Here is a 16791-nt window from a genome sequence, read left to right as displayed (position 1 = left end):
AAAATTTACATTTTAACCAAAGCAAGCTCAAAAACAGGTGGACAGGGTAAAGGCGAGGCAGGATCATTTGGAGACCAAGCTGAAATTGGTTTTCGCTATTCGCAAGCTCATGGTTTTTACTCTAAAGAAGGGTAGTATAACTATGTTAAAAGTAAGCTTAAATAATTGAATAACTTTAAACTGAGGAAGTAATATAAAAGGTTTCTCAAATATTTTTATACAAAAATCAAATATATTTTGTTTTTTGTTTTATTTTTATTTGTAGTGGTTTGGGTGCCCTTAACTCTTTTGTTTTAACCAGAGATCCTTTGTAACATATTTTATCAAGGTTTTAAATTCAATTTCACGTGGCAGCTTGGTTCAGTTTATTTTTTTTGTTTTATAAATAAATAAGTGTATTCAAATCTGCGACTAGAGCAATCTGTTTTGCGTAGTTTGTTTTTCGGGTTGCTGGCAGCATTTTCTTTGGCTTTCTGTCGCTTTTTGTTTGGGACAAAAGTGAGTGTCTGGACCGTGTGGCTGCGTTTTGTTTTGTTTGTGTTTTGCTCCCTGACCGCCTTTGGGCATATTCAATTTTCTTTATTATACATATTTCTCTCGCTGTTTGGCCTTTTCCCCCCAATTTCCCCCCTTTACCCTCTCATCGCTACCATCAAAATTGCGGGTTGGGAAATACTCCAGGCGAGCTTTCAATTTTTATGACTTCTGGTTCATTTTTACTGCGTTGGTGGTCCCAGTGTCTCGTGTTACCCCGATAAACGCTGCAAGTTTCCCGGCCATTTGCCCCTTTCCACTTTTCCCTTGAGCTCTTTTGATGCTGTTTTATGCCGCGCCATGCGTTTTTTGTTGCGTCTTCAATGAAATGTTTATTGCTCTGTACTTTTATTCGAAGCCCCGACTCCTATTGATTGAATGGAGAGGTCCTTTAGGATTCGTGCCACCCCCTTTCCTTTTCGCCCGGCTGATTGTTGATGTCGTCTCCAATGTTGCGACGTGTTTTTGTGAAAAAGAGCCGCGTTCGAGCCAAGTCTGTTATCTGAGAGTTCAGGTGGATTTGGGGTCTATTTAGGTTTCATATTTACGCCGTTGATTGACTGTTTTGTCAGTCGGTTTTTGTGATGCTCTGATTCACTTGGCGGTCTTTATTGAGAACTCATTAGCCCATATGATTTTATTCAGCTTAGGGTATGTGTATATTACTTTTTCTCTTTCTAATAAAATTCACTTTATCTAAATTATTTTGCCTGTTTCTTATATGGTTGCCAGGGTTTTTCTCTTAGTTTTTGTTCTTTAATTGGTTTCAATTCTTTGTGAATTCACAAACGTATTAGGAGTTATTGTTTGCTTGGAATATTTTAATTTCCAAGAGTGAATACCTTCGTTTCCAACCCATGTGCTTATTTATTTTTGAATTTCTGTCTTTATTGTTTTTAAACATATTTGTTTTTCCCTTGGCACTTCTCTGGGGAAATGCAAATCTAAATAAAGCACTAAACCTTATTTTGCACTTGCCACATTGCTTTTGAGTTTTTGCCCAATCGAGGGATTACACTTATGGTCTTTATATATACACAGTACTCGTATTATTCTGGTCATTATTGCAGACGAATTAGACACTCAAAGCAAAAAAGAATATAGCATATGGCAAAAAAAATGTATATAGTATTTTCCTCAACAATTTAATGAGGTTAAAAGTAATTATTTTGCTGTATACATATCCACATTTTATTAATTATATTTTATTATAGCTTAATTGTTAAATAGCAAACCAAGCGTGTGTAGAAATTCTATATTTGTGCGAATCACTGTGTATTTATTTAAATAAGACAGATATTTTGCTTTGTTTTCCTCTCTGAGGCAACACTTTTCATCAGTATCTGTTTACCCTGAAATTGCACTTTATCTGATGTCGAATAAAAACAGTGCTTTAAAATTTGTTCTTAATTAAATTCGAGCTCTCTCGAGCGAAAAGCCAAGCTGGAACAAAAATAAATAAAAACGGAGTAGGACTACGAGTGTCTTGCCGAAAGCTGCCATTGGGCCAACAAAGGGGGAGTGGTCTCTATGGTAAAAACCCACTTAATCCAATTTAAGATTGCAACCACTTGAGTGCATACAAACTCAGACACTAACTCTATATGCACATGATGGTGGTAGCTGCTAAAATTCACTCTTTTCTGGCTTAAAGTATACAAAGTTGCCGCTCTTGCGGTTCCTTGTATCACTGCTAAGCCATAAAATCTCCGGCCATTGCCTATTTGTTCAACAGAAAAATGAATGCAATACGAAAAAAGAATGCCGAAAAATTACTCTTGTAAAATATTAGCAGCCAGTGAAAATAGGGTCGTATATTTTGCGTGCGTATGTGAAGGCGTTCTTTTCTCTTTTCTCTTCGCATTTTCCACTCATAAATTAGAGGTAATTTCTTTTCCGTTTTTATATTTTTTTCTGTTTAGCCCACAACCCAGATAATGTGTATATTTTGCATGTTACCTCCCTCCACCCACCACCCCGTGAAAATCTTATCAGCAAGGGATGTCGGGCACACCCGCTGGTTCCATTGTTCGGGATGGGATGGGACCTCTCGGCTGAAATTTATATATTAGGTCATTAGGTTTGTAATAATTTGTTGGGGCCACATGTAAAATGGCCGAGTAGTAGTTGTTGCTTATTGGCATCATTGTTATCCCAGCCTAATGGGCCAATTGGGGGAATGGGATGCGACTGTAAGTGTGTGTGAGTGTGTGGGTGTATGGGTTAGTATATATGTACATCCTTCCCCCAGCGACCTATTAAAGGGAAATTTCGTTTTAATTAAGTTTCGGTCGTCGTACCCAAAATGGGCATACTGCATTTTTAATGCCCGATTCGGCTCAATTAGCAATCTGGCCCGAAACTATGCAACACAACTTGGGCCATGCATTTTTGATAAGCGACCAGTTAGCTAAACAATTTTCCAATTAAATCATTTCTGGGCGCCAGAAAGTATGCCCAACTATTTTGCGCCAAATATTCGATAGTCCTTCGCTCCTCCTCCTTCCTTTTACGCAGAACTACACTTAATTAAGTTTGTTGCCGAACTGGAATTGGGGGAAATTGAATTTTCAACTTTGACTCCGATTTTTGTACTTTGGTTTCTGGTTTCGGTTCGAGTTCTCGTTCGAGTTCTGTTTTAGGTTAATTCGCATGCTAATTCCCCCCAAAGTGGGCAATAAAATTGGGCCAACTGATGTCCATGTCCTGGTACTCTAGATCCGGATTCAGGTCTGTTTTCTGTTTTCTGCTGGTCTCAGCACAAAATTTGTGCCGAGCGGAAATGTCTCAGTTTCGGTGCGTAATTTTCCAGCATACCACTACACACACACTCACACACTCATACACACTGCTCGCTGAGTAGTATCTGTGTGAGTGTCGCTTCCTTTTGCTATTTACGTTCACATGTCCGTGAGCACATGACCTCCATATAAAATAAATTACTTTAGTTATCTAAATGCCGTACATGTGTGCCTGCGAGTTAGTGTGTGTGTGTGCGCACGCGTCTGTCTGTGTGCAGCTACGCCCTCTATTTCGCTTTCTTCCTTTTTTCTAAGCTTCCCTCACGCTTTATTCGTGGGTCCTTAATTTTTCCTCTTGGCACAATCGTTGCAAATACCCTAAGAAAACGGGAGACTAACTAACAATTGAAAGGCTTTTTATTTCATTATGATTAAAGAAACTTTAAAATAGATTCCTTAGAAAAATTCAAAATATTCGAAATTCATAATGCCATAAACTAATACAAATTGTTTATAACTATTTCCCACTTGTTACTTATAAGGTACAATGGGCTTTTGAGTTCACAAAATTATAATTATTCACCAACAAATATTTTTTTATGATTTATAAATACAGTTTAAATAAAACCATTTATTTTCTCCAAAAGCAGAGTATCCAAAATTCGAAACCAAAAACTGAGCCCTTGGCATTTCTTGGATTTTCTGTTCGTCCTTCGTTGTGCTGGTCGTCTTTTTGCTTTTAGCCAAACAAATGATAACAATAAATTACACTCTCGAGATTTGGACGAGCTTAAGTATGAAGTGCAGCCAGTCGATGTCGATGCGCTGGTCCAAAATAATGAAGGCAACATGAGCGGGCACCCGAAGGATGAAGGGGGAGGGGATGTAGAAGGACAAGGACGAAATGGGTTCAGAGCAGGAGAAGGTGGGGGCGTGGCAGATTCGGGTTTCGTTAGATGCCACATCAAGTGGCAAACGCACTTGGGGGATTTTTTCCTTTTCGCTTCCCTTGCTTTCCTCCTTCCCCATTTATATTTTTTTTCCTTTCGGGCAGCAAAAATAAATGTTCTAATTTAGCGACTCAATTTGTGTAGTAAATTTATCAAAGGGCAGCCAGCCATTGTGTGAGTGTTTGTGATAAGGCCACGCCCACTCCCGAATATATATGCTCACACATAGACACTCGTGTTACATTTCAGTTGCCATTTATAAACACGACTGCCGTTTACCTGCTTGAGTTCCTTCCACTGTGTGTTGGTGTGCTATTTGTATATTAATTTTTGGTCTGTTGCGGTCAGCAGGTGATAAATCTGCTCAGGTGATAATAAGTGCCATTGGCAGCGATTTGTTTAGTTTTTATTGCGTACACTAGGGCGTGTGGGCGTGGCCAGGAGTCGTTTTTGCCAGCTACTTAAGTGCGAAAGCCATAAAGTGAGGCTGATTAAATGGGTCCGGCCATGATGAAGTTAGGAGTCGGGGGAGACAATAAGGCGATCGCATAAAACCGAACTTACGAGCATATCACCAATCTTATGGCTGAAAGCGGCAAGCTCTTAACCCACTTAAGCGTCAGCTGAGAGCAGCTCAAAAACTTTCAAGACTCCGGCGAGCTTTGCCCATAAAGAAGGCTTTAAAACAGCGCCACTAAATGTGGCTAAAAAAATCAACAGCCTCCCAGAAGTTTATTTCAAAACTTCTCGACCAATATGAACGTCTCGTATTAAAATGAAAATATAATATAAATACATATATAAGCTGGCGAAACTGAGGAAATGAGGTGCCCAGCTACTGGAAACACGCTCAACAAGTGCACTTTGCCGCTGCTTAGCGCCTATTTGGCCGACTTTAAACAATTTTATGGCATTTTTTTACGGTCATAAAAAGCGAAACACGGCATCACAACACAACCACCCACCCACCGCCTGGCCTCAATAAAAGTTTTGTTTTGTGCGTTAATATTATTACAGCATTACGACTGAAACACTTGGTCCGGATGACCACGACGACTGCACCTCAAGTTGTGCTTCATTATGCGAATGGCTTTGCGTCTTGCTGGGAACTAAGCATCATTTTTTACCACTAAAGTTGGTGAAGGACCTACGTTTTCAGGTATTAAAAACCCTCCCAAAAGGCCCTCCAGGTTAAAGCCTGTTCTCTGAGTTTTTGGTAAGCACTGCTGGATATTAGTGCTTTAACTTAAAGTTTTTTCCAATGAAAACAGCTAATCTCAACATTTACATTTACAAAATTCTCAGAGGGCTCTTTAAGATTGTTAAGACCTGATTGTTGGCTTAAACCTGCGGGTAAGAAAGCTATACTTAGCGGCTAGTTACAGAGCAATCTGTGGAGTGGAAATGCACTCGCGAACATTCGCCGATACGCGAGTCGAATTTTCCTGTTTCACACACTATTAGGAATGCCCCGAAGTGCCATAATTTTTTATCCGCTGCCACTGATTTGCGCAGCGGCTCGTAAACTTGGCCGAGCTAATAAACTCCTCCTGCACGGAGCCCGGCTATCTGGGTCAGTCGAGGAGCAACTATATAGACGGTGGGCTTTGGTTTTGGCTTCTTTAGTGGCGCCCGGTTTCCTGGCTCATTGTTCGCGCATATCAATGGGCAATGGGCAAATGGGAGAAGGGCAGAATGGAAGGAAAACGCATTTTCGACTCATTGTTTCTGCTTGCGTTCCTCTCGATTTTTCCGCCGTGGATAAAATATTATTTTTATTTGCTTCGCTGAGCACATCTGCAGCATCAGCGGTCGTCGAAAGGAAACTGCTGACTTCACCTTGATGCATGCGCTTTTCATTGCAATCCACACTCACACACACACACTCATACAGACACACATACACGTGCCAGGAGTTTCCTCTTCACTCTTTTTTGTTGTTTTTTTTTTTTTTTTTTCATGTTTCCTTTTTGGCAACGTTGGCAAAACATTTCCCCCACTGCCAGCGAAATCAATATGCTTTCGTCGCCAGTTCTTGGCAAGTTAGCAAACTGCCACAGTTGCAGCTTCGCCCCGCATTGCCAACCGCCGTCGCTTTTCCCGTCCGCTTTTCCGACCTACTTGCTGGTGAAGCGAATTTTCTTGTCATATTTTCAATTTGTGTCGGTTCGCATTGGTTCGCCGAAACGGTTGTAGGTGTCGGGATTCTCGGCTGCTTTATGGCCCCGGTTGACAATTGCAATAAAAATGTTGCCAGGGATTATAACAAGCGTATAATGTCATGCCACGCCCCCCATTTACCATTCCCGCCTCTGTCGAGGTCAGTGGGCGATGCAGCATCGAGTTTCACCTGCTTTTCCCTTTCGGCTCCCGCTCTGTTTCGGCTTTTCTTTACCGCTTTCCCCGGTTTTCCCGCTTCTCCCGTTTTCCCTGCTTTGCCATGTCATGTGCAAAATGTCAATTGTGCTTAAGGCCAAAGGTATTTGATTTCAGTTTTAGTGTTTGCGGAGGGCTTTGAATCTCTGCCTCTCCCTCGCTCTTCGCTCTGTCTCGCTCGCTCTCTTTCTGTCTCTTTGTGTCTCGGACATTGTTAAGCGTCGATGCATGAGATTTCTGCTCCCACTTTCGCTGGCCAAAGCACGAAAAGTATCTTACGGATGCCCGATGAGGGGTTGAGTTTCGGATTAACATTTTTGTTTACCCAGAGCAAATTGTGTATTTTTTAGAGCATGTTTGAGCTCCGTAAAGCAAACAAGGGTTATTTATGGGGGAGACTTTCGGGAAGACGTTAATAATTAAAATATGTGAGGGTTTTGCATCAGCTAAGGATGCTTAAATATATACATTTTGCAACTTATACATTCATCCTTCTAAATTGTGTTAACTTAAAAGTGAAAATCTGTTGTACATTTGTTCAACGGAATATCAGACATTTTTTTAAGAAGGTATGTGACTTCAATTGGTATGTCTGTTTGTTAACAATAGAACCTTTTTCTTTAGAATTAATTTTCATCAATTCCTTGGATATGGAAGGACCATTTGTAAAAGGACTCCATACAAAGCATCCATTTCCCAACATTGACAGACGAAAAAGCGAAACTCAACCGGCGGATAATAAACATCTCATAGCTAAATGAACTTTTTTATTTGGTCGGTGGCAGCAGCCAAATGAGGAAAAATTCCAAGAGCTTTTCGTTTTGGCCAAATGAAGGCCGCTTGTATTTCCCGGCAATGAACAGCAGCGAAATACGAAAAAAATTTAACAAGCCACGCACAAAATTAGAAACGTGCGTGGAGTGTTGACCGCAGGGGCGGGGAATCGGAAAAAAGGGGTTGACTGTGGATGGGAAGGGGTTGGGGTTGGGGTTTGGGGGGCTTGGGGGGCTTGGGGGGCTTGGGGGGCTTGGGAAAAGGTGTCGGGCTGGGAAATGTGAGTGGGAGGGGGGACGACAGACAACCGAGCGCCATGTTTAGCCCGGCCAATACAATTACGATGGCCATAACCCTTTCGGCGTGTAATACGCACGTAGTGACCAACCACTCGCCCCCAGCCAGCTGACCGCTCCCTGCTTTTCCCGTATTTTCCCCCCGGTTTTCCCTCGGTTTTCCACCCGTTTTCCCCTCGCTTTGCCCCATCCTCATGCTCGGCCAGCGGCCGACAAACACACACAATACGTGGTCAAATAAATTGACGCCAGCGACGACGCACCACAAAATTCAATTACACGTACAACTCTTGTGTTGCTGTCCCCGTTCCTGTTTTTCCCGGCGAATATTGAGTCCGGCATTTGACGCCACCAATCCGGATTCATGATTTTGATTTTTTCCCATTTATTGGTTGCACCCACCGGACCCAAGCCCAAACCCCCCGAAAAAGCCGAAAAACCTCAAGTGGGGCTTGCAACTTGAAGTTGAAGCGCTGGCATCAACTTAACCCCCGGCTGAACAACCGTGGGCGCATTGACCCCGGTAATGGGATTATGGCCAAAGCAGTTTTAGCCAACTGTTCCTGTTGCTGATGTTGTTTGTGTGTGTGTACTCTATTCGGGCTTTGTTTGGCCAGCAGTGGGCAAATCCAGTTATTAATATTTTATGCGTTTCTTTCTATTGCCCTTCGCAATCCCTTCAAAACGCCGTCCGCTTAGTTCGGCTTAGTTGTTGTTGCTTTCGTTGTTGTTGTTGTTGGGCGGTAGTTGTTGTGGGCCCGATAAAAGGGTTTCGGTCGAGCTTAGATCCCACACCCGCAAACTCATGGGAAAACGCTTATGGAATCAGTGCATGCGCTTCAATTGCTCTCGACTCTATTATCCAGTTAGACACACACACTCAATTTCCGAACCGTCTAGTCCGTTGGCCTTAGGGGCTAACGAGTTATAAATATATATTTTTATTCCACCATTGTTTTGTTCTGGCTTAGGTATTTATCTGGAATTTTGCAGAGAATGCCATGTGTGAAAATTGGAAGATTATTTAAAAACAGAATTTACTAGACCTTAAATAACAAAATATTATATATAGAACAGTTGAATGATAAAATGGTAAGACAATCATATTTCATGACACCTATATATTTTTCTTCCAAAAGAAACAACAGAACAAACTAATTGTTATAATCTCTTTTTCAAATAAAATTTAAAGCAAGTTCAAACAATATTCTTTAAATATTTATTTCATTGCCCAACAAACAAATACGTTTTAAATTAAACAAAATCAAATCGTTTTTTGTTATTACCCTTAAGTCAACTCTGCACACTTTTTGTTTGCTTTGCAATAAGAAAATTATAAATGCAGAGCCAAGTGTCAGAATTGAAAACTATTTTCATATGAATATTTATTTTAGTTGCAAACACACTCCATGGCCGACCCAATTTTATTTTCACGAACTGTGTATTTCAATGGGAATTACCAACTCAAAATTAATGCTATTTGGGTATTTACTTCACATTTAAGAGCCATTTTAATGTTTGCCAGGCTTAAGTAAATTTACAGTCGGTAAGGGAGTGGCAAACACTGAGCTGCATAAGTCTGTGGTCGCCCCCGGGCGTGTCATAAAACGCTGTTGTAATAAAAAATATATATTTCATTTGCTGCCAAACGAAAATCTCTGCCACAGATGCAATTTTCCTGGGGCAACAATTCAATTTCACATTTTGCCAAGTACGCAACGAAACTCGAAATATTTTAATTGGAAAAACTACAATTGGTTATCTAAATAAATGTGCCACAGTGCCATAAAGTATGCCGCATGAAATTGTATATGCCTTAACAACAAAGGACAATGAAGTCCAATTTATGTGAGTTTTATTTCGGTTTTCCAATTTTATAGACGGCAATCAAAGGCAAATTATACGAATCCAAGTGGGGGCGCCACAAAGCCAAACAATCGACCAGGGAGTACCTAGAGCCAGCTCCCACACCCAAAAGCAATTTAAATAGGAAACCAATTAAATTTAAACACAAAAAAAAAGGTAAACAATGCCGTACTGACCAGAACTTTTCCAGAGTGAGCAGCCATAGCAGTGCATTCAATTGCATTTGCGTGTCATTTTGTTTGTGTTTTTTCTATTTTGTGTCCAGGGGACGCCTTTGTTTGATTGTTTGCTTTGGTGGCCAAATCACTGGGGGCCGGGCTATTGGTAGGCGCTTTGAACCCTCGAACGGTTTGCATTTCACGGTTTTCAGCAGTGGATTCGCCACTCCACCGTCGATTCAGATGATGTGATTTGGTTTTCCGCATCGCCGGTTAGTGGGCTTAAAGTTCGCAGACTCCTTTATTTTTGGTTGGGGTGACTGCGAACGGTGACCTCCATCCCGCTGGCACCATAAATTAATGGCTAAAAAGGCAGGCGCACTAGACTATAATTTCCATTTGGCAAAAGTATGCCAACAAACCAAAACAGAAAGCCAAACACATGCCAGGCCAAAAATGCAAAAGGAAAGCTAACAGCAACCAGCAACTAGAAACAAAAAAAAAAAAACAACGAAAAACAAAAGCCGAAGTGAAAAAACACTGAAATCGTTGTCGAGCCATTGCTAATGGAACATATTTGCGTTGAAAAGGGTTTCCCAGCCATGTCTCCGTGTGTGAGTGTGTGTGTGTGTGTGTGCGTTTTGGCCTGAACTGTTGGCAAAACAATAACAAACAAAAAAGGGGGGCGGTTGGACTGGCAAAAAACTATGCGTCGCATTCCGCATGAATAAACCCGAAGCTGGGGCACCTCACACAAACAAAAAAAAACACATACACACACACACAAAAAAAGGAGAAAAGAGAAAGAATGGGGGAGCATTTCGAGGCATTCATAAAAATGTCGCAAAAACAAAACGCAGCTGAAATAAAAAGAACTTTATGTGTCATTCATTCAAAACCATGTGAAAGGCATCAGGAGCAGAAAACGGATTGTGGGTCCACGTGGGAGTGTGAGTCCTTTTCGGATCCTTTGCCAAAGTAGCCGCCGCCGAGTGGGTTCAGCGACATAAAAATTGTGTGACAACCAGGAATTCCCACGAGCGGGCGGGGGAAAAGTGTGAAAAAAGTACGCATGTCCTGCGGTTATTGTTATCCTAGTCCCTGACAATAGAATTTTTAATAAATTAAAAGTGCTTTCCATTCTGGACGGTCGTATTTTAATTTTCGAGTGTGGCCGCTCACAAAAGTATGCAATAATAAATTGATATTTGCATACGCATTCTTTTTTTTTTTTTTTTTTGTTGCCTTTCGTTTTGTTTGTTTGCGGTCGGCTTGAAAAGTTTTTGGCCAAAAAATGTTTGCCATAAATAATATGTTAAAATACGTATGCCTGTGTCTGGCAGCCGCCCAGAAAATAATGAATTAGAGGCGTTGTGTCACTTACAATGGCAGGAAAAAGGGGGGGAGATGTGATAGATGGGTTCACTTTTCCACAGTAACCCTTGGTATTTAAATAGGTCAGCCAAAGTGGGCTACATAATCAGAAGGCTTACCTTAAAAAAGTATGTTTGAGCTATTTAGGACACACATTTGTGGGCTACGATTATTCCTGGTAATAATACTCTCATCAGCATTTACTTTATATATTTTAAAGTACCCACTTTAAACAGTTCTGCAATGCAGGGTTAAATCCCTTGAAAATACTCTGAAAACCGTCATGAGTAGCTTATAGCCCCGATATATTTCCTCAAAAAATATTATTATTTATACGCCAGCCGTATTTATTTTTCGAAGGATTTTCAAGTATTTCGTGATATTTATCTGTATAAATTTCCTGCCTATGTCTCGTGCACACCAGCAAATCCCCGGAAAGCTCTGCTAATGTATTTCAATTAAACCACTCATTGCCAGCTGCAGACCATCAAATGGCTTTATGCATCAACATTATTGCACTCTCGCTGCGAGATCAATATTTGTATAATTTTTAATGTTTTCGGGTGCAATCGGATTGCTGGCAAATGCGAAATGGAACTCGGGGCGAACAGTCGACCGTCGAAACTGCGATGGCATATAATTGGGTTTTTGGTAAAGTCGAAAACAAATACAATTTGTCTTATGCAAACAACAAACAAGCGGGCTGAAATCACAGCAACAAAAACATCGGTGGGCAAACGACAAACAACGCGTCGTATGCGCAATCAACGACAGCATTTATTTAAATATTAAAATCAGCGCGTCGCCAACGAAAACTATGACATCAAAATAAATGCGGACGCACGTGTATCTGTATCTGTATCTGTATCTGAAGTTACGTACGTGTGCATACAATAGCTATGTGCTATTCACTCGACGAATTCACGCCATTTTCAACACGTGATTTTCACACCGCATCAACGGCAAAAACAAATCCGTCCACACATTCACAACATGTCGAATGTTTTCGCATACATTGACGCGCTTAATTAATCATTTAAGCCTTTTGCTTTGGGGCCGGCATTGCCGGAAAAACACTAACGACAAGAGCAAAGCGCCGAAAGTGTTGTCAATGCTCGTATTTGTTGTTAAAGTAGACACAACAACAACAACAGCAAAAAATAATCCCAAAATAAATTATAAATTACACAAAGCCTGTTACTAATAACGTTTTATCATTTTATCTTTTCAGGTGAGTGATTAATGCGATGACAGTTGGATTTTGTTGTCATATCGATTGATGTTAGTAAGAATTGTTCAGGCATATGTTAAGGTGTAAGTAAATTAATTACTAATAAAATTTTAGAAGTTTTAAAGTATGAAAAATTATGTTATTTTTGGATGTTTATATACTTGAATTTTATTTACCATTTCGGTGTTATTTTAATTATGTACTCCTTGTCATATCTTACGAAAGCTTATTCACTATTTATGGATGTTTAGAGATTGTAAAATAAGTTTATGACTAGTTGGATTTATATGGGTGTGTTTCCCTAATCTTAATCTGCAATTTCGTTTTCATTTTAATTATCTAACCCATCCAAGCGCCGTGTCAACGATTTCCGGCGACACCTTGATAACATTGTCACCTAATTAGCATGGCACACGCACTTGACCTGGGCCAAACACGCAATGTTGCGCATACGCCCCGTGGGCCCCTCCAGAAAAGCACAACGACATAGCATTTATGGCGCTAAATTGTAAATTATACAGGCAACAACTAGAAATGAACACGAGCCCAGGTTAACTGCTAGGGAACTTGGCTAACAGAAACGGAACCGGAAGTCGCCCGTCGTGGTGGTGGAGAAACTGAGTGGGAAAATAGAGGTTGGAAGTGGAGGAGGAGGGGGAGGGGAGGACCAGCCTGTTGCCTGTTGTGTGCCATTTAAATATGTCATAATTTCATTTATGTTCTCCCACACTCTCTCACACAAAAGTCAGACATGTCGTGTACTCGGTGTGGGTGTGTGTTTCTCTGTGTGTGTGTGTGTGGGTTTTGGGTTATTTTTATGGCATGCACGAAATGTTGTTGAAACACCTGTCGCCATTTGCCGCCTGCCTGCCGACTTTCTCTGCTGATGAGACGTCATATTTCAGGGATACCCCTCCCCCACCAAACTTGCAAAGGATTTTAGCAGGACGAGGGTTTTTTTGGGGGCTAACTCTCGAATTATTTCCGAAATGACGGTCACAGGGCATCGGCAATTCGACTCGAAACGCTGGGGCGCCCCTTACTTTTTTATTGCGGCCCAACGACCGCATGGCTGCAAATTATTTAATTAAGTGGCACTCACCTCGCTAATTGTTTAATTACGGCCGCACATGGCGGGTGTTTGTGTAGTTCAGTTGTTCAGCCGGCATTTTGCTCGGCAAGTTTCAGCAAACTGTTATAATTGACAGCTCCAACCACTGACGACGAAGTCGCAACCGCCGCAACCTGACTTCCTCCCATCCATCACGACGGTCTGGTGTTTCCTGTTTTCCAGTTTTCCTGTTTTCCTGTTTCCCGCTTGCCAGCAGTTTGTCTTGGTTGCGGCTGAGCGGTAATTGCCACGCCGCTAAGTAGGCACCAACTTTCTTTACGGCATGTTAACAAGTTACATAACTTATGAAATTTCTAGAGATTTCAGAACCAAAGTTGGAACTATATGGTGAAAAGCATACAAATAAGTGTGTGTCCTTAAGAAATAAAATCCTATAGGAATTACATCAAAATACAAAAATGTTAGTTAGTTTTAAACGTTTGTTTAATTTCTTTAAAATAGAAGAAACGTTCAGTAATAGTGTGTACCAAAATTATTCACCCACGTTATTGATTTGAAAGCTGTTGAAAATCGAATTTTACATTTTTTTTCGCTACTCCCATGCAATTAAAATAAATGCCTCATTTTGGTGGCAGCGTTTTTGTGGATCGTTTAATTAGCAAAGGCATAAATTAGTTGGCGCGCTGCGCGGGCGAGTCCTCGATTTATTGATGTGTGCGGGCATCTAAAATTATGCAAAATGCAATTTTATCTAATTAAAATGGACACGGTCGAAGCGGGGTTACCTCCTATAGCGACTAAGCCTTTAATGAGCTTATATTTATAATTTTCTCCTCGCTGACCCCCGCTGGGAGTGTATGTGTGTGTGCCCTTACATGCGTGTGTGTGTGTGTGCTGGGCGGAGTGCATAATTCGTGGCATAGTTTTGGGCGCGCTTTGCTTTTAATTAACCTCGATGGGGGGTTAAACGTTTCGACACGACCACGAAAACAAATACCCACATAAATAAATTCACGTGGCTCGCTGGCTATATTTTCATTTGGCACGCCACAAAAGCGCTGGGAAAAGGATAAATACAAAAATCGTCTCTGCTGTTCTTTTTCTAGCTCCGTTCGTGCTTCGGTCTCCTTTTTCGACATGATCCACTTAGGTTTATTAAAAAACTCGCCTCGCTGAAATTCAGTCTTAGTTCCGCTTGCTGGGGCTTCAACTTTTAAGTGAAACGCTCCTCATATTACCTATCCAAATAAATGATGCAACAAGCCGAATATTAAGTTGTCTTAAAAAGTTGGGGACAAATATGTCTATAAATATATATTTAAAAAAATGATATAAGAAGCATAAAAAATATTGTTTATTTATTAAATTTCTGTAACAAATTTATAGTGTCTTTGCTATCTGATTTCCTCAAATGCAAGCTTCCGCTTTTTTGCTCCTCTAGCGATTTCCTTTACCAAAGTGTATTATTGCATTCGTCGTCCTTGGATGCTTTCTATTTTTTCTCATATATTTACCACATTTCCCCTTCATATTCCCACGGACGTTTCGCTTGTTTGGCCATAAACAATTTGCGTTGATATAGAATTTCCGGTATGACGTAGATATGCGAATAAAATGCTTTTTTAAATGTTTGTCGCTTCGGAGTCGCATAGCGTTTCGTTTTCGTGCCACATGCAAGTGAGTTTTCCTGTCCCTGTCCCTCTCTCTCTCCCCTTCACCTTCCCTCTCGCTTCCGCGCACCTTCATGCACGGCATGCTCCTCCATTCTGATTTTTCAGCTGACTTTTTGGCTTTCATCTTTGCCGTGTCTCTGTCTCACCTTTTAGCCGTGTGTTTTGTTTGGCACGCAAACTTTGCCGCTTGTATCGAGGGTCATGTTTCATGTGGCTTCCGTTCTGCACCTGTTTGTTGGTCTCTCTCTGTGTGTGTGCTTGTGTGTATATGTGTGTGCAGGTGTTTGTGTTGCCTACTTTCAGGTGGGTCAGCAGATGGGCGAGTGTAAGTGCCTGCTTGTGTGTGCTAGTGTTTGTGGGTTTGCGTGTTTGGCTCCAACTTGGCCGTGTCCCGCCGAAATTTATGACGACAATCGTGTCTATCTGACTGTCTGTTTGTTTTGGCCTGTTGCCTCTAAGCGTTTGCCAGATAAAAATCACACTTTAATCATTGGGAGCGCTACTCTTCCATGTTGCACGTAAAGAAGTCAACAAATTTAATCTATATGTTAGCAAACTTTACTTGACTTAAACTTAATTCATCTTAAAACCATATTTTTTGGTTTTAAAGGGAAAGAAAATATTTAGTAAATTGGCGAAACAATTATATTTCACTCAATTTATTTTCTAACTTTTAGTTATATTTATTTATACTTCCAATTATACAGCATTCCTTACCTCGCACTCTTTCAGCCAATATTCCTTTGCCACTTAACCAACAGAATTAAATTAATCAATCATTTATCATATTCGCTAATTGACAACCGTAAAATGAGAAAGCTTTTCGTGTGCCAAATTTCAAACTGGAGCACATAAGCCTTCCAAAGTTGTCTCTGTTGGCAGAGTTTAGTGACCTGAAACTGCACTCGCCGCCAAAAGTGCGTATCGCCTAATGGCCGAAATAGCGATACCCAACCTCCGCTCTCCATCTCAATTTCTGTGAGGCCCACCCATAATCGAAACCCAAATGAGAAATTCTTGTTGCACGCTGAAAGGGGCCAGATTCCCGGGCAGCCTGCATTTGGCCTCGTTTTCATTACAAACTGCCATTGCCTGGCATCGCGGCCGGCGCCTAAAAGTAGCCTCTGGCGAATTTAATGCAGCCAAGTCCGCTCGCTCTCCCTCTCTCTCTCGCTCTCTCTCTGTCTCTTGGCAAAATGCAGACAGCGGGCGGCATCATCATTTCGTGTCCATTAAATCGGTTGCTCCAACCGCTGAGTGGTTATTGATTAATCGCCAGTCGCCAGTCGGGACTTTCCCGCCGAGGGCTTCGCTGTCTCCGTCTCCGCCTCTGAACCCTGACCCCTGACCCCGTGAACCCCTCCCCCCAGCCAGCTTTCAATCGGAGACCCCTCTTTTTGTGTGTGAACTCAAGTGTGCACGGAAGCGCTGATAGCTGATGTTGGCATGTGGGCTTTAAGGCAGCACTTAATGTAACCCATTAACGTCAGTTGCGTTTGGACGCCATTAAAAGTTCCTCAAAAATGCTTTCTTATCACGAGGAGGGACACGAATTGCGGATTGAAGTGGAATGCCGCGGGGTATTTAACAGGATATAAAATAGTTATGTGGCCTTACTGTCGGCACGTGGTTTTCCAGAAATTCCAAAAGCCTTTAAGCATGAAATTTTCCAGACTTAAAGTAGGCCACGTTGCACATATTTTCATTCATTGCTGGGTTTTATGACCCGATTATGGATAAGCCTGT

General features: G+C 41.3%; 1 protein-coding gene across 3 annotated transcripts in view; it reads left to right on the top strand.

The window, feature by feature from the left end:
• Positions 1–16791, top strand: part of LOC108094853 (irregular chiasm C-roughest protein) — a 123977-nt gene that overhangs the window by 8271 nt on the left and 98915 nt on the right. The window contains exon 2 of one of the 3 annotated variants that reach the window (XM_017195661.2): positions 12301–12383. The exons of the other annotated variants lie outside the window; for them this stretch is intronic. The gene's annotated coding sequence lies outside the window, so the exon portion shown is untranslated. The remainder of the gene's footprint in view (positions 1–12300; positions 12384–16791) is intronic. 3 annotated transcript variants of the gene reach the window in all.

Source organism: Drosophila ficusphila, unplaced genomic scaffold (genome assembly GCF_018152265.1).
Source record: "Drosophila ficusphila isolate 14025-0441.05 unplaced genomic scaffold, ASM1815226v1 contig_414, whole genome shotgun sequence".
Classification (NCBI taxonomy): domain Eukaryota; kingdom Metazoa; phylum Arthropoda; class Insecta; order Diptera; family Drosophilidae; genus Drosophila; species Drosophila ficusphila.
The sequence above is the reverse complement of the archived record's forward strand: the minus strand, read 5'-3'. Positions and strand labels throughout refer to the sequence as shown.